General features: G+C 50.8%; 1 protein-coding gene across 1 annotated transcript in view; it reads left to right on the forward strand.

Annotated features, from left to right (window-relative positions):
- The first annotated feature begins 1,833 nt into the window (after window positions 1-1,833).
- Window positions 1,834-18,545, forward strand: part of LOC146853935 (proto-oncogene Mas-like) — a 44,102-nt gene continuing 27,390 nt past the window's right edge. Inside the window, exon 1 of the mRNA XM_085650462.1 lies at window positions 1,834-1,928. The gene's annotated coding sequence lies outside the window, so the exon portion shown is untranslated. The remainder of the gene's footprint in view (window positions 1,929-18,545) is intronic.

Here is an 18,545-nt window from a genome sequence, read left to right on the forward strand (position 1 = left end):
GAGTGAGAGTAAGAAGGAATGCAAGTGCATTTGGGTTAATGAGAAAGCATGACTGAGTAAGATTGTATGGAGTGACAGTGAGTGGGTTCAAATTAATGGATGAAAAAGAGCGAGTTAGAGTGATCAAGAATAAGTTAGAGTGAGAATGAGAGAGTGAGAGCAAGTTATTATACGTAAGTGAGAAAGTATGAGTGAGGCAGAATAAGAATTAGTGAATGGGAATGAGACAGAATAAGAGAGAGGCAGTAGAGTGAGTGCAAGAGATTGAGTAAAGTAATTAGTGACAGCAAGTGAGAATGAATGAGTGAGGGCCAGTGTGAATGGGTATGAGTGAATATAAGTCAGCATGAGTGAGACTAGGGTATTATGCTTCTGAGTCTGTCCTGGTATACTGAAGGTAATTCTTGTCCTATAAACCCATGGCAAAATATTAGCACTGCCATGCTGGTGATAATTTTAAAATATAATGGGCACCTTGGGTAAAATACTGATATAGCATTCTAGAGGCAATGTCATATGAGAAGGAGGAAACCATGACAAATGCTGACCATGACAGAAAGGTCCCCCATGGTACATGGATGTCAAAATTCTGGAATAAGGAGGCATCCATCTCATTTGGGTAAACCTGTTACAGCCCCACCAGTATCAATCCCCTAATTCCCTTCTGTGCGTACACCCTGGTCCAGTTGCACCTATCTCCCAATGCCCCCCTCAGAATGGTAAGGTGCAGAGACGGAAACGTCAGTACACAAGGGCAGCATATGAGGGGCACAACACTAGTGGAACATACATGGAAGTGCACAGGTAAAGGATGTTTTAAGGAGTTTTGTTTTTGTTGAATTATTATATGAATTGTGTTGCAAAAGGCATCATTTTACCTTATCAGAATTATGTTGTAACATGATTCAAATACCCTATTTTTATTAAAAAAGAAAAAAATCTTAGAGGGAGAATCAGGCAAAGCCCTCTTTGGGACACCCACTGCAGTAGATTGCGCAGGCAAATGTAAGGTTTGGTTTCAAAGAGTTTCAAACACCTCCTACTACTTTCCGAGACTCCAGATTCCTCGCGCTCTTTCTTCAAAAGGACTCATCTACCGTGAGTCTGTAGCAAAGCTGGAGTGGAGACAAAAGAGTGTTACAGAAAGGAAGATATCTATGTGACAGTAGAATGTAAGAAGTATGTGAGTCACACATAAGTAGACACTACAAAATCTGTTGTGGTCAGGACCCACAAAATGTTCGTCTGGGAAGCTGGGGTCCGAATGCTAAAGTGGTCTTCCAGCAGTTTTCAATGAGCCTAGAACAAAGCAGCACAACTTTTAGAGACACAACCACTCAAGACCTGCATTGAGATCCCTTCACTGGTTGTCTATGAAGGCAAGGATCAACTCAACAATGTGTGCACCTTGTAGAAAGCCTACTGGAACAAGTACCAAGACAGCACCACCCAGGCAGTGCCCTGACATCAGCAACCTCCCACAAGAGCATCCAGCCTACATTCAAGTGCCAGAACGGCAGAGGCAGACCTCATGGGCTGTAACTTAAACCTGAACTAGAAGCATAAATATTGACATTTCCCATCTATGCATTTGGAAGAAAGAGCCTGCATGGCACCCATTTGCGGAATCCGGAAGCGGCAAGCGGTACTATATGAAACTTCTTGATGAATAGGGTACCTCAACATACTTTCCATGAGCACACGGAGGCGGGGTCTGTATGGCCCTTCTTTACTCTGTCTGCGTAGGTGTTTAAAGCAAACCATGGCTGTTTGTTCAGGACTCAGTAGCTGAACCTCAGACTGGTGAGGTCATTCGACGCCCTGGAGGAAGGCCGGTCCCTGCCAGCCTCAGGAACCCTGCTGAGGTGCCCAGACAGATCTTCGCCAGCTCTATGCGACCACAGTGAAATCGTGCTCCAAGAGAACAGGTAATGTTGGATGGGAACTAATCATAGCCTAAGAATTAAAAGAGGATCCGTTTATTTGTGTAGGCTCCTTGCTTCAACATGGAATTGTGAATTGGCAACCAGTCCCTCTCTCCTCGGTGTGGAGTCCGCAGTCTGTGCCTTTCTTTTCAAAGGGTACTTCTGTCCTCATTTACTTTAGTTTCTTTCTTTGGTGCATTAGCTTTTTATTATTTTTTTCTAATGGCTGATTCTATGGACTCTTGAGTTTCAACATTCTTGTGACACTGCAATCGACTTCCCCCTTCTCTCCTTAAGTGACTTTTTACTTTCTACCTCTGTTGTGCTGCGTGTTCCAATTTCCTTTTTTTTCTACACTGTCTGCCTAATCTTGAGGCTTCTTTAAACTTATATCTCTCTCTCTCGGTTGCCTGTCTGGTTAGTCTTCTCTTTTAGTACCTTCAGTTTTTGTTTTCCCGCTGCTTGCCCCTGTGCACTCCCTTTACCCCAGGTTCTGTTCTGACTCTACCCTCTCTCCATTCTTCCACCGGCCCACCACCTTCACGTAATGCCTCTTGTGAGGCAACCTTTTTAGGTCTCGCCTGACCCGGCGGATGCGCTGGTCTGGCGAGACTTATTGAGAGGGCTCCAAAAAGTGCTACCAGGCCAGCCTAGAGCTACAGTGCATGTGCGCGGACGCGCGCTGCGCTTTACCGCGCTTTACCGCGATCACTTTAACTTTCGCGGCCACACGGCCGCTTTGATGTTTGATCGTTATTGCGATCGTGATCACTTTCACTTTCGCTTTGCATAGCCAATAGGTCTCGCTTTTGGGACCTTATAAGTATTTAGTTATGCAACTGTTGCATGGCTAAACACTTATAAGGTCACAAAGGCGAGACCTACTGGCTATGCCAATGCTTGTTTATCTTCTCCCTCATTCCCCGTTATCTTTTTGGTTATCATCACAGCATATCCTTGACAAAAACTCTTTGGAGATGGTTTTGAACCGAATAGGCACATTACTTATGACAGCCTAATGCGGGTGCCTGAGGTGATATTGTGTGAGCAGGACCAAACCTTGATCATCTGTAGATGGAACAGATTAGAAGGGCATTGATAGAGCCCAAACCTTCACCCAAAGGGTATCTTGGCGCTGGAAGACAAAAGACAGGTTCTGAATACTGCAGAAAGGGAAAGAATCTAAGATATCAGAATTGGTATGGTTTTTTTTACAGATTTTCCAAAAGACTGGCAAATTATTCCAAAGTTGAGGTTCTCGGTAGGACAAATTCCCATTTTTTTCTTCTAGTTGTTCTACTCTTCTTCGCATGAGGAACTGCAAGAAGTGACTAGGAGTGGGATCGAAGATTTCTGGATGTCTCTGATGATGAAATTAAGCGGCTAAAAGGATTAGTCTATAACACAAAATATCTTACAAATAAGGTTTTAAAAACCGGAAACCAGTGGAGAATAATTCTGGTCCAGATACATTTTAGTTATTTTTTCCAAAATGCTGTCTGGGTATCCTAAAAATCCAGGGGATTAAGTTCTGATAACATTGACAATAATAATTACAATTACAATTTCACATTTAATTGCCTCCAAGGGCGCGTCTAGTGGGTAGACTGCTGAGTTCGGTAACAGCTTCTACAGACGAAGACATCGTTTTCTGCAGAGAAGGTGCACAGACCAGAGCAGACATCCGGACCCAACCTGTGTCGCTGCCACTCAGGGCCAAGTTATTAGAGGCCAGGCTCTCTGTCGAGGATGGGGGTTGCTATCCATTCAACTCCTGTGACTGAAGGTAGAGAATGAGCTAGCAACCAGGCCACAAAGCTCATGTGACCCTATGCACGGGTGACTTTTTTTAGTATTAGCTTTTCCTGCTGGAACTCCTCTTGCCTGGGCTGCGGGCGGCCGACCTCTGCATTACCGGTCCTGCTGCAATTCCTGTTTGTGCCCACGCCACTGCTACACCCTGGTGAGACTCGGAGTCCCAGGGTGCACCACACTATCCCAATCACCATCAGCTGCCATGGGAGAGGCGTGCCCATCGCGCTATAAAGCGCTGCCTCGATCCCCGCGGCGCGTTATGCGCTGGTGACTTTTTTTAGTATCCAAGCTGCTTTTCCTGCTGGAACTTCTCTTGCCTGGGCTGCGGGCGGCCGACCTCTGCATTAACGGTCCTGCTGCAATTCCTGTTTGTGCCCACCTCACTGGTACACCCTGGTGGGACTCGGAGTCCCAGGGTGCACCACACTACCCCAATTATCATCAGCTGCCGTGGGGGGAGGTGTGTCCATCGCGCTATAAAGCACTGCCTCGATCCCCGCGGCGTGGGCCGCGCCCGGGTGCAGCCCAGGCCAAGGGCAGGCAGGCCCGTCTGAGCCCGTCAGAGACTGAAAGAGCCCGGCCCGGCCCAAGTTTTTGACATTTTTGTCTTGTTTTCTTAGAGCCTGCTGGAAAATTGTAGCAATTTGTTTTATCAGTGTGGTACTGTGATTGGTGCCTACCCTATCCTTTGTTGTTTTGAGGGGACCTGCGATGAGTAAACGTAACCTGCGATGAGTAAACGTAAGTCGCTAACAGGGCAGGGTGTCGTGAGTACTCTAGATGTTTTTTTGTTGAGGGCTGAATCTGCTCTAATGTATGAAATTGCTTCAACAGAATGTAGACTTTCGCTTGAGCCATTAGTAGCCCTATCTCATTTGCTACCGCTTGTACAGGAAACTAACATGGCACAAGTTTCTGACCCAGAGATACTCACTCTACCCCATTCCCCAGTAACAAACAGAGAAAACCCTAATCCTCTGGAGGCACTGGAATCACATGTTGGCCAAAACAGACCTAATGTCATTACTAGGGCTCAAAAAGAGAAAAATAATCAAGCCAGGTCTATTGCCCCTCCCGCGAAAAGAAAGGAGCAGGGCTCCAACAGGCAAAAAACACATGGTCGAGAAAACACGACTGGATTATACTCTTTCCCCCAACCCTAGACTAGTAATAATAGCCCTAGAGACTTTGATCAAGGGTTGTTCTGGAAGAAGATGGAGGAAACATGTGCAATCCTTTTTAAACCTTTATGCACCATGCTAACAAATATAGAGGGGAGATTAACCAATATGGAAAGATACATGAACCGCCCACCAGCAGAGAGGACGGAAGATTCAGTAGGCATCTCTAACGCCCCTCCCATTAACAATATAGGTGAATCTGGGATAAAACATCCCCAGGGTATTGCCCCGTTTAGCGTCCCATCGTCCCAATTAGAGTCGATGCCCCAAGTATCACAAGGTGACCCAGCACAATTTATTGCCCGGGGTGTTGAAGCAGCACCAGGGTTGGTAACACGGACAGAGGCGCCTCACCCTAGGCATTACAATTCTAGATCTGTTCCTAACTGGATAACTGTAGGTAGCGAGGGCCCTATGAGCTGTATAGAAGATCAGAGGAATGAGGGCATAGGGGGTCATAATCAAAGTAGGCCGGGCTCCCGTAAGCCCGTTTGGGGCAGTACCCAGGGCTTAGGAGTATTGCATCTCCCGCCGGAAGCAACTCCTTTCACTGTAGTACTGGCAAATGTCCCCCCATTGCCATCAGGAAAGGTCGAGCATTGGTCGACTCGCTGAAATAAAGCCCTGCATTTTTTGAGTGGGAAAACAGGTTTGAACACCAATCTCTTTACCGAATTTAAGATGGCACGGCGGATTGGGTGGGTCAGACCATCTTATAAAACCTTGCCTGGAGACTGTATAGTACTGTCCTTTATATCCCCGGCCCTGGTCAGAACAATTATAGAAAGGACGGGAAACTGGCTGGCCAGGAGTAATGGGATTAATGTTGTCCCCTTAGGTATTTTCTACCAACCCCCTATAACATCCCAATATCCCCTGGAGGAGGGTTTCTGCTCGGGGCCTTTACGGCACAGCTATGCTGTCCCAATCAACAACCGTTATGAGGCCCTTAACAACCTGGAAGACATAGACTGACTGACCCCTTCCCCTCAGCAGCTGGACCTGGATGGTAGATTAGCAGTGGGTTGTGAAGAGGGGTCTTCGAAACAGGTGATGGGTTTGGATTGCTTCACTCCAGGGAAGACGGTTCCCCATATGCAGACGAAAACTGACCACAGGGAGAGACGGTAATTTAGTGCATCTGTTTCAGAGGCCAGAACAATGTGTGTTCTGCATTAGCCCACAGGTGTTAAGTTGTGTTGATCAGACCACTCCATCAGCACTGTCCCCATTAGGTCCACCGCCTACCATCTCAGCCCCTATTTGGAGGATCTCTTCATGGAATATCGCTGGGCTGCGATCTAAAATCCAAGACCCCGCTTGGGGTGAGGTCATAGCAAATAACAATATATTGGTATTGCAGGAAACATGGTGCTTAGACCCAACTCACATTAATGGTTATAAAACGTTTAACACCAATGCGGTAAAGGGTTTGGGAGGGAGACCTAAGGGTGGTCTTTGCACTTATATTTCTAATAGATTGGCGATTGTAAGAATAGCCCTATATGCGGAGGATTGCTATTACCACATACTGGAAGTTTTTACGAGTGCAACATGGGGAACTGGGTACCGTGGTTAGGAATTTAATTGGGGCTTTGACCGACAGCTGTAAGAGGGATACAAAGGATTGTATGATAATCTTGAAGGGGGATTTTAACTGCACGATGTGTAACCCTGCTGATATAAGAAGATGTGGATTTGAGGAGGTGGAAGGGGAACGCATCACTCATTTTTGTCATACCCCGACGGGTGATTTGTTCAACGAGTTGTTATTTGCTAATGACTTGGGTTTTGTGAATGATTTTGTAATCACCCCTGTATCCATGCCACCTACTGTCAATGGAAGAGGACTAGCGTCAACTATTGACTTCATCCTTGTGTCATGTTTATTTGCACCCAGGGTGTCTTCTTTAAAGGTCGGGGACAATCCAATGAGCCACCACTTTCCGCTCTGCTTAGAGGTGAAACTGCCTCCCACAAGAACTAGGAAGCTAGACAAAATCATCCAGTAATAGGTAACCTAGAATTGAGCAGAACTCTTTACGATAGTCTAAAGTGGACCCTGACGTAATGCTCACAAAATTAATCATGAATTGCAAACTGGCCTTTGATATATGTTTGAGTGAGTCGTCCTCCAGTGATAGTATTGTACATTCTTTTTTAGATATATCTAATGAGGTGAGGAGTCTACTCCATGTAAAGCACCGTAGCAAACACAAAGAATTAGGGTGGTTTGATAAAAAATGTACACAAGCCCTCATGAATTTGAAACATGAGCTACGCAGGCAACCTAAATCCCCCAACAGGGTCAGACAGGCGAGAGCGGAGTACAAGCGGGCAATAGCGGACAGGAAACGCCTTTTGAAACAGGAAGCTTGGGAAACTCTCCACACAGCGGCCCTGCAGAAAGACAGTGCTGCTTTCTGTAGAGCAGTAAGGGTCCCCATTTTATTAGACGGCACCGGTCCCTCAATTGAGATGGCAATATCAGAGGATGCATGGGCTAATCACTTCTCCAAGGTATATAATTGGCAAGGTCATTTTGATCTACAAATGTCCTTTTATGTAGTCTAGGTGGAAAGGCCCCTGGACCGGATGGAGTGCCAGTTGAACTATTTAAATTCAATCTTTGGAGTCCTCTAATAACCCAAGTTATAAACGCCAGTGTCAGAACATCACTACCTAAGACCTGGGTGGAATCAATTATCATTCCAATCTTCAAGAAGGGGGACCGACATAACCCGGGCTGCAATAGGCCAAATTCCCTGCTTGACTCAATGGTAAAGGTGGCGTAACGTGTTGTCCTAGAACGTCTGCAGGATTGGGGGGAAGACAACCAGGTACTGTCTGATCTACAGTATGGATTTCGCGAAGGGCTAGGTACCATCGAACAAAGTCTAAATTGATCTATTCTGATGGGTAAAAACATCAGAGCAAAAAAAAAAGTTCCCTTTACGTGGCGTTTGTGGACCTTACTGCAGCCTTCGATTCTGTGAGGCACGGAGACGGTGGGAGGTCCTTGCAGTCATGGGGGTGGATCTAAACGTTATGGCCTTTTTGCAGCGTCTCTACTGTGGAGCCTCTGCTAGTGTTCTTTACAGCCTGTGTTGGGAGCGTAATGAATCATTCCCCATTAGGAGAGGGTCAGGCAGGGATGTGTCCTGGCCCCTTTTCTTTTTAATTTGTTTACAAATGTTCTTGGCGATGCACTGCTCAGACAGGGACAAGACTTCCCCCAAGCTGGAGGGTGACCCATCCCAGCCCTTCTCTACACGGATGACGCGGTCCTTATGGCGCGCACACAGAACGTTTTGCAAAGGGTTTTGAATAGTTTTAATGATTTTACGAAAGACCTAGGTTTAAGTGTTAATGTCTCTAAAACGTTTGTCATGAGATGCGGTAACGGGTTCCAGAGGGTCAGGGAAATGTTTCTAGATCGAAGCAAGATAGCTACAACCAGGAATTTCTCATATTTTGGGATTTTATTTAATCCGAATGATACCTGGTCCCAGATGTTAAATACAAAAAACTTGCTTCCACTAGAACAACCTCAGCCCTAGCCTTTTTTGCTAAGAAACTGGGGAGGAAGCCGCCAGGGGAGTTGTTGCATTTATAAAAAGCAAAATGTATCACATCTGCAATGTTGGGGCTGGAGTATGGGGTTTTGTTAATACCCTTCCACTGCAGCTGGTGGAGAATTCTTTCTTGCGCTATATTTTGTCTGCCCCCCTAGTACGTCCTCCTTTGCCTGCCATGAGGAGCTGGGTCTCGTTTATATATCTGATCTTATCAAACTGGAACCCGTACGCCTGTGGCATAGTATACGGACCAAGAAGCAGACTAAGTTGAACAGAGAGATCCTACAAGATAGTCTGAGTTTGGAAGGGGCCGTAAAGATTCCTTGGGTTAGGTTTATAAGCAGCTTTATGAAGGACCTAGGTCACCCGGAATATTTTTCTAACCCCAGTACCATGATGTCAGTGTTGAGAAAGGCCTTAAAATTGGAGGGCCTCCAATTATTGGGCTCTCTAAGGGTCGCAGGGGAAATGGTAAAACCTAGCGTTATGCAACATCAGTTAACGCTTATCTGCATGGGGTTGGAGCCTTATTTGTCCTTTGCACCAGAAGCTTTTGATAGGATGCTCCTTACAAGATTCAGACTGGGTAACGTTCATAGATTATTGACAATACCAAACATGAACGATTGGTCCTGAAGTCTGATATTCTGCCCCCGTGATAATTATTCTGTGCAGTCCACGATTCATTTGGGGTTTTTTTGTAAATTTTATGTAGAGTTGAGGAAAGTGTGGATACTTCCACTTTTAAAACGTCAAGGTATAAGACAATGCCGCCCAGCTTTTATTTGGCTGCAGCTACTGGTAGATGAAGATAGTGCGTGGAGGGTAGCAAAGTTTTTAAAAAGGTTGATTCAGCAGAGGACATGCATGTCATTTAAGGTCCTGTAAGTGCATGGGTAAGTCCTCTCTTGACGATATTGGTCTTAAAATGTTATTGATTCTTACTTTGTAAATAATGTTATCTGTCAATAGTTTTTATACTATGAATGTTTATTATATTTTATCTGTGTTAATGTATATGCTTTATGATTGGTGTAATAACAATCGAATAAAGCTTTCCTTGAATTAACTTGATGTAACCCTAAAAACCCATCCCTACACTGTCCACCCTACAGCTATTGACTATTGCTCTAAAGCCTCCAATGAAGCCCTGTGTGACTATTATCATGAGGCGTATGTGCCTCTGTCCTGTGAATGCATTGTGCCCCGTGCATATTTGTCCATGCCTCAGTGCCCATGTCTTCAGAACTACTTTTAAAACCCACCTAGATTTTATTGATGCTTTTGATAAAAGGGACATGTATGTGCACCAGTTTCCACACATTTCCTACATTGTATTGGGAGGTAGAGTCCTCAAACATGAATAAACTTGGGTTGGCTGGCTATCCTGAATAGATCACCAATACTGGCCCAATGTACATTAAATAACCACCTTATGCTCCCTGTAGAATGTTAGTCTTTTTCACTCAGCCTTAAATATTGCAATTTTCTATTCCTTTTCCAAACAATGATATTGACCTGTTAAACCAATTAATGTATTGCATTATTACATTTCTTGCCTTGTAGAATAATGTTTTCAAACCATCCTGGTAGGAAAACCCCATGCCACCTTTCCGAGTCCCACTTTTATATTTTCGCCTTTGGTTGGGGCCTTGTCCTTCTCCCTAAAATGTGCTTGGTATGTAGTTTATTTCATTGTCGTGTACATGCGTGTGCTTGATTTAAGTTAATTTTATCCTAATTCCTCTTGGTATGTTACTGTGGTGAGACAACAGAGCGGGTGTTGAGTAGACACTACGCTTTCTATGTATAACTCATGCATGATACATAAGTAAAGAGAGTTAATCCACAGAGCTGTTTCACTTGAGATGCAATTGTACCATGTCCATGCAGAGACATGCTGGTGCAAAAACAAACTTTGCACCAGTTAGTCACTATAAGTGCTATTTCTGCACATGCTGGTTGGTGCAAATAACAGTGTAACATTGAACCCTTACCAATGCACAATTCAAGACACTAGTGCAATTTCTGTACTTGAGCAACACAGCATAAAAAGCAAACTCAACACAGTGAACAGTGCATCGACCCAACCCTCTTACATCCAGGAAGAATGCAGTGTATTGCATAGAAACGTTAACTTGGAGATAGCCTCCCACCACATCACATGCAAGCAATGTGTACATTTTAGAAGTGTAAGGACAAAAGCTCCCTCAGAGGGAGCACACAGAAGCCGGCATGACTCAGCCTTTTAAAGTAGTCCACTCCTTGGTAACACAAAAACATTCCCATGGCCTGTGCTCGACAGGACTGAAAGAGTAATGACAAATGCACCCATGAAATAAACCTAAATTATAAAGCATCTACTGTGATATAGGTATAGTTCTAGCTCTTATAACATGAGATGTTGTCCTCACGTATGACTGCTTCCGTGACACTCGCCTTTTCCAGATTAGCTGGTCATCTCCAGTTTAACTAGAGCTGAGTAAACTTTGGATCCAGAGTTGACACATTCTCTGTCCTCTCTTAGAGGTCTTGGAAATTTGCACCTGAAACAGGAAACTTGCAGCAAGGTAGTAGTTAGGGTATCATAAGCAATGTTAAAAACAAGCATTGGCAAAGTCAAGACATCGGGTGCTGGCTGCCAGCCTTTTGGCAATTTTTATTTTGTTCTGTTGTGGTTTTAGCAAAACGTTTTTGTCGGTCAAGCTGCAGGGCTCTCATCAATCTAAAAAAAAAAACACAATTGGTTAAAGGCAAAATATTTTCTACTCTGCAAACACGCAGATTACTATAGTAGTCCCTGGTTCCGAACATAACTATTTTGTATGTGCATGTACGCCTCGTGCGAGGGCAGCATGCAGGACCTCACAGTGAAGCCAGTTGAAGGGGGTGGTTCATTACCCCATGATGCATGGTGGAGTGGGTGGACAAAAAGGGAATGACAGAGTAAAATACTGATGGATGAAATCTGGCTGAAAAGCCCTATAACAAACTATCTTACACACATTGTTTTAGTGAATCAAAAGATTTTGGATAATACCAGGCCTAAAAAGGTCAATTGATCTGCTGATGGCTGACAGCCTCATTGCAAAAGCTTTTTCTGTAATGTTTTTGTAATTCTGTATTGCAAATAGATAAGAAATGAGGCTTGCAAGGACAGATAGAAATAGTTGTATAGCTAGGTAGGCAGCCAGATATATAGTTAGGTAGGTATATAGGTAGATAGCTAGCTAGCCAGACAGACAGACAGACAGGCAGGCAGATAGACAGGCAGGCGGGCATGTATATAAGGTTCAATACATAGACACGGTTGCATAGAAAGATATAGTATCCGAGTCAGTCAGTCAGACAGTCAGAAATGTTAGACTTTTAACCAGAGCAGCAGGAAACACACATCCGACCTATAAAATCAATACCTAAAATCAGGCCAAGCCCACAATTAAAACATGATTAAAACCACAATCCTGGACTGGTCAGAATTTACCTTGACTTCATGCACAGGAAGTACAAATCGCTCCCCGATTAAACCCCAATTCATTCTTTCATAAGGGGGCGTGGCCAAGATGGCCGCCACGACGGACGCGTCCTGCTAGAACTCCGGGATCGGGCTTTACCCTCGCCCGTTCTCAGCAAGCCTGGGGGCGCCACATGACATCCTGAGGCTGTCCGGAGGAGCGGGGAAAACCGGCGCTGCAGACCCGGTAGCGAAGCGGCCCCCGGGCGCCGGACCCTTGATGCGGGAGCTGGCCGGGTGCGGAGGAGCCGGCCACAAAATGGCGCCCGCCTGGTGCTGCCGCGGTCACTGACGATCGGCGGTCAGGGCATTGGCGTTGATCGATCCCGCTCCCCGGCTGCATATCACGGGAGCAGAGTGCCGGGAGCGGAGGCGGGGCTGCAGAGAACTTCGGGCTCCGGAGCTGCAGAGGTGCTGGTGGGCTGCCCGTGAGTCCCCCCCCCCCCTCCCCCCGAGTGGCAGACATTGCTGGCGACGCGGAGCGCGGACGGCGCTGCTGAGAGGAGTGATTCCCCGGGGGGTGCGGAGATTGTAGACGCCGACCAACGAGGACTGCCTTCGCTGTCACCCAGTGCGGCGGAGTGGAGACCAGAGAGGGACCGGGAGACGGCCGTGCTGCGGAGCCTGAGAGACTGGGATTCAGGTGGGCCCGCGTGGCGGCAGTCCGGTGTGACGGCGGCGCTTCCCCCCCCCCCCGGGGGGGTGATACCCGTGCGGGGAGGCCTCGGATGCTGATTGCGGTGGTGCCTGCCTGGCCTTAAGATGGCGGCCAGTGGCGCCCCGGCCTACTGACTTGGAGGGCAGATCGGCGAGGGAGGTGCGCGCCATCTGCTGAGGCCCGAGGGTGCTGCCCGGATCCCGCCCTGACGGCGGAGGAGATACCGAGAGGTGCCTGGACTGCCGGGCCCCACTGACCCGGCGGCGACATTTGGCCCGGGGACACGCGGCGCAGAGCACTGGCCGCAGGAGACAAGGGACTGGTTGCGACGCCGTGGAAGGGGGCCTCCACTGCCCGGGCGATTGATCTGCCCTCCGTGGCCCCGCTTGCCACACGAGTGACACGGCCCGAAGGTACTAACAGTTGGAGGTAGGCGGAAGCGGAGTGCCGGGGGGTCCGGTACCGGCCGCGGCCACATCTCGCTCGGACACTGCAATCGGCCTGCACCTGCAGCGGCCCTCCGGGTGGGCGCCATGGGCAAGTCCAGGACAGGGCAGTCGGCCCCGGGGACGGCGTCGGGGGTCCAGGCTGGCACACGTGGAGGGGCCCCGGCAGCGGCTGGATCAAGCGGAGAGCCCTCTTTGTCGATCAAGCTAGATCAGGTCCTGATGGCGATTGAACAGTCACGACTCTCATTGGAGCAACAATTGGGCACCCTAACCACGGACGTCAGTCTCCTCCGAGATGACCACCGGAAGCTAGCCGATAGAGTTGCAGACAACGCCAAAGCAGTCACTGACATCCAACCTATGGTGGACGCACACCGGGACTCGATGCAAGCTTTGATGACTCGCATGTCCACCATGGAAGAACGCGTTGATGACTTGGAGGGGCGGTCTCGGCGCTGCAACATCCGAGTCCTTGGGCTGCCGGAAGGAATCGAACGGGCCGATGCGGTGGAGTACATCGAGACCTGGACGAAATCATTCACCCCTGATGACGACCGCACGGCCTACTTCTCGGTTGAGCGGGCGCATCGCGTGCCAGCTCGTCGGCCGCGGCCGGGGGCCCCACCTCGCCCGATGCTGGCCAAGTTCCTCCATTTCAGGGACCGAGATGCGGTACTACGAGCGGCCAGACAGGCGGGCCCACTACGCATCGAGAATAAAACCGTCATGATCTTTCCCGACTACTCCCGGGCGGTTCAACGCCAACGCGCATCCTTTCTGGAGGTGAAACGGCGCCTTCGAGCTGAAAACGTACAGTACTCTCTCCTCTTCCCGGCCCGTCTGAAGATTATCCACGGCGGTGTCACACACTTCTTCACGGCGCCGGAGGAGGCGCACGACTGGGCAGACCAGAACTGTACCGGGGCCCAGAGGGCTGGGCGCCCTGTCGAACAACGAGCAGCTGCGGGAGGACGCAGGAGGCAGCGCTCACGGAAGAGACACCGCCCTGGTACCCCCGGGGGGCCGGCACGCACTCTGGGGTCACCGGACTTGGAGCAGATCGTCCAGGAACGGCGCCAGGCCCTCAAAGCGGCGGCGGGCCTCTGCCCGGCCTCCCCGGCAACGGACTTGGAGCGGGCTCCTCACGTTTTCACGTCAGAAGAAGAGGAGGACAGTGAGGCGACACAGTCCGGGGTGGACTCGGGAGCCCTGCCCTCAGTCACCCCGCGGACGGCGGACGACCTGATATGACTGGCTCCGTGCGGAGGGCCGCACGTCTGCGGCCCGAGGTGATGCTCCCCGCCCCATGCAATTGCAAGCCCGGCGCCTCTGGCGTTGTCCCTGCTGCCCGGGGCACTCTCTCCCCCCCTAAAGTGCTCACTTTTTCCCCCACTGGCTAGCCATAGATCCTGCACATAGCCCGCTTGTAGAGCTCAGGACGGACGCCAGCCGACCCCCCCCTTTCCTAATAGGTTCATGCTCCCCTGCAACATGGGAGTTAGTTTGGACGTGTCGCGCTTGACGATAGGTCCCGTGTGTTGGGGCACGTTATGTTCGCCTCACCCTTGTTTCCCTTTCCCCTTACACACACCCCTTCTGCACTGTGTCCCTGCCCGCGCGCCGATGACAGGTCATGCTGCTGCGCTGGATCCGTGGGGGTGGGATGGAGAGATTGGCACTGGGGGGGCCCTTGGGGGTCCCGGGGGACCAGTCCTGAGGCGCACGCTAGGCACATGTCCTGATGGCGCAAGCTGGTAGAATAACATTCCTTACACTAAACGTGCGCGGCATGCACACAGCGCGCAAGCGGTACTCCGTCTACGCATATCTCAAACGTCACCAGGCACAGATTGCACTCCTGCAAGAGACACACCTAGCGGCGGGGGAGGTGACAAAGCTGCGCAGGCGTTGGCGGGGGACCCTTTATGCCACGACTTACTCTGCATTCGCGCGTGGTGCCCTCATATGGGTGCGCCCGGGAGTCCCCTTCCAGGAATTGTCCCACGTAATAGATCCGGAGGGTCGTTAGGTATTGTTGCTTGGCCGGTTAGACGGCCAGACGATCTTGCTGGGCAGTATCTATGGGCCAAATGTCGACCAATCCAAATTCTGGGACGCGCTCTCCCATCCCTTAAGCGCATACACGCAGGCACCATGGCTCCTGGGGGGCGATTATAATTGCGTACAAGACGTGAACCTGGACAGATCTCATCCGCCCCTCCCCTCTTCCCCCGTTGTAACGCAGGCGAAACGGTTTACCACATGGATGCGTCATTGGTCCCTGGCGGATGCTTGGCGGCTTCGGAACCCCACCGCTAAACTTTACTCGTTCCACTCCAGGCCGCATGACCTTAGAGTGCGCCTGGATTGTTTCCTTGGTTCTCCCACCATCCTCCCTGCTGTTCTGGACGCGGATTACCTGGGCAGAACTATCTCCGACCATGACGCCCACACGATCACACTGCAATGGCGCCCGCCGCACCCCCCCGTCCCCGCCTGGTGCCTTCCCAGGGACAGTCTCGAGGACCCGGTCTTCCGGCAAACCTTAGCGGACCACATCAGTCACTATTTTAGGGAAAATACTGGCACTGCCAACACCCGAGCTTCAGAATGGGATGCTTTTAAGGTGGTAATGCGTGGCAATTGTATTCGTCATATTGCAGGGGTCCGGCGGGTTCTGGAGGGGGACATACAGCGGACGGAGGGGGCGCTGGCCGCACTCACCAAGGAGACGGACCCTGCGAGGGCCACGCCGGCTGTGTTGGCTAATGCTGAGACCGCATACGCCACAGCGCTGGCAAGCATGCGTCGGTTTAACTTCGCGGCGTACGCGGTTAGGGCCCATACGGAGGGTGAGCGGGCGGGCGCTCTGCTGGCGTGGCTCATAAAGCGGGATTCATGCCTCCCGACCATCACGGCCATCCGGGACGTCCAGGGCACCCTGGTGTATTCGCAGGGGCAGATACTCAAGGCCTTCCAGGAGCACTACATGCGCCTGTACGCTAGCCCCCGCCCCTCGGGGTCGGATGCCGCCCCGGCGGCCTTCCTGGATCGTATTCAACTTCCCCGCATAGACAGGGATACGCGGCTGGACCTCGACCGCCCTCTCAAAGCGGCAGAGATTCGGGGCGCCATGAAGACGCTAGCCACCCACAAGGCCCCGGGTCTGGATGGCTTCCCCCTGGAATTTTATCAGACGTTTGCGTCCCAGCTGGTGTCCCAGCTGGAATTGCAGTTCCAAGCGGCTCTGGACGTGGGAGTCCTGCCACACTCCATGCGCGAGTCCGTCATAGTATCCCTCCTCAAACCAGATAGAGACCCGCAGCAGCTAGGCTCTTACCGACCCATAACCCTATTGTCGGCGGATTATAAAATCTACGTGAAGGCCCTGGCGGACAGGTATGCCACGATCCTCCCGCGGCTTGTCCACCCCGATCAGAATGGATTTGTGCCTGGCAGGCACACATCTTCAAACATCCGACGGCTGTTCCACGTGCAGGACCAGGTGCGGGAGCGGTTCCCCCGGGCAGCGTGTCTGGTGCTGGACCTCGAAAAAGCGTTCGACACGCTCTCTTGGGCTTACCTGTTTCAGGTCTTGCTCCGAGTGGGCGTCGGACCCCAACTGCTGGCCTACACACGGCTCAGCTACACCTCGCCCAGTTCCAGGGTGCGTATAGGCCCTCTCATCTCGGACTCCTTCCCGATCCGGCGCGGTACTCGACAGGGGTGCCCCCTCTCCCCCCTCCTATTCGCGTTAGCAATGGAGCCGCTGGCGGCCATGCTGCGGGGGGCGGGCGAAGAGTGGGGCATCCCGATCGGCAATTATACCCACGCAGTATCACTGTATGCCGACGACGTACTCATATACGTCCGGGACATCACGACCGACCTGACCCCAATATCAAGCATCCTGCACGATTTCGCAGAGGCGACGGGCCTTAGGGTGAATTGGGCCAAGTCCACTGTTTATCCCTTGACACCCACCGTGCCCCAGGGTCCGATACGAATCGGAGGCATAGCAGTCTCGTGGAGCCCCCAGGCGGTTCGATATCTCGGCATTAAACTATATCATACGCCGCAAGATATCTATGAGGGGAATTACCGCACGCTGATGGGTAGTATTCGATCCTTAGTCCATTTCTGGAAGGATCTCCACTTGGCTGTTCCGGGAAAGATAGCCGTTGCGAAGATGATTTTGGTGCCGCGCCTGCTCTATCTCTTCTCCAATCTCCCAGTGGTACCCCCGAGATCCCTGTTCCGGGAATTGGATACCCTGCTCGGGACCCTTATCTGGGGAAACGGCCGCCGGCGGATAGCCCTGGCAAAACTACAGCTACCCCTTGATCAGGGCGGGTTGGCGGCTCCCTCATTCGAGGCGTATTTCCTCGCTGCCCAACTACAATGGGTGTCACGTTGGACGGCAGGCAGGGCACAAGAGGAGTTGTGCACGGAGACGGGGCGGATCCCGACCCCAGCGGTCCACCGTATGTTGCTGCCGGGTGCAGCGCCGCCGGCATCCCGGCCCCTCCAAGTCATGACGGCGCGTGCCTGCTTGGCGCGTGTTCATCGACTCAGCCGGGGTATTCCCCTGTACTCCCCGCTGTTACCGCTGGTGGGGCTACCTAGGGGTCGGGCGTACTACACGGAGCAAATGATGCGAGTGTGGACGGATTACGCGATCACAGAGGTGGGGATGTTGTTCTCTGGGGAGGGCCTGCAGCCCTTCGAGGCACTGGTCGAGGACTTCGAGCTCCCTGGGGGCCAATTCCTGCGACATAGGCAGCTTCTATTAGATTGCCGGAGGCAGTGGGGAGGGATTGAAGTGGAGCCCCCTACACACCCGGTCATCCATGCGATGCTGCAGATGGGGCCCGGTCGCCATCTAGTCACGTGGATATATAAAGCGGTGAGGGCCCTGCGGAGCCCTACGTTGGCGACCCTTAGAGAACACTGGGAAGATGACTTTCAACGGCCTCTGCACGATAGGGAGTGGACAAGGGCTTTGGAGTATACCAAGAAAGTGTCCCGTAACTACCGGTTTAAGAACATCCAGCTACATATCCTGCATAGGGCGTATCTAACCCCAGAAAAGTTGCAGAAATATTTCCCCGACGGGGTATTTGGATGCCCTAGATGCCTGGAGCCTGCTGCTTCGTTCAGGCACATGTTCTGGGACTGTCCGACACTCTACAGTTACTGGCACACGATTCACGCTACCCTAAAAACGGTCACAGGATTCCGGGACATGGACACATGGGAGGCGTGCGCGCTGGGAATTCATGACCGGCATAAGCAGCAGAAAGTGGAGAGAAGGTTTGCCTTCCTCATCTTGATCCTCGCTAAACGATGCATTGCCATGCATTGGAAGGCGCCGGGAGGGCCCCCTCTAGCGGCATGGGTGGGGGCTGTCAGGAAGTGGGGCAGA

Source organism: Triturus cristatus, chromosome 4_1 (assembly GCF_964204655.1).
Source record: "Triturus cristatus chromosome 4_1, aTriCri1.1, whole genome shotgun sequence".
NCBI classification, from domain to species: Eukaryota; Metazoa; Chordata; class Amphibia; order Caudata; family Salamandridae; genus Triturus; species Triturus cristatus.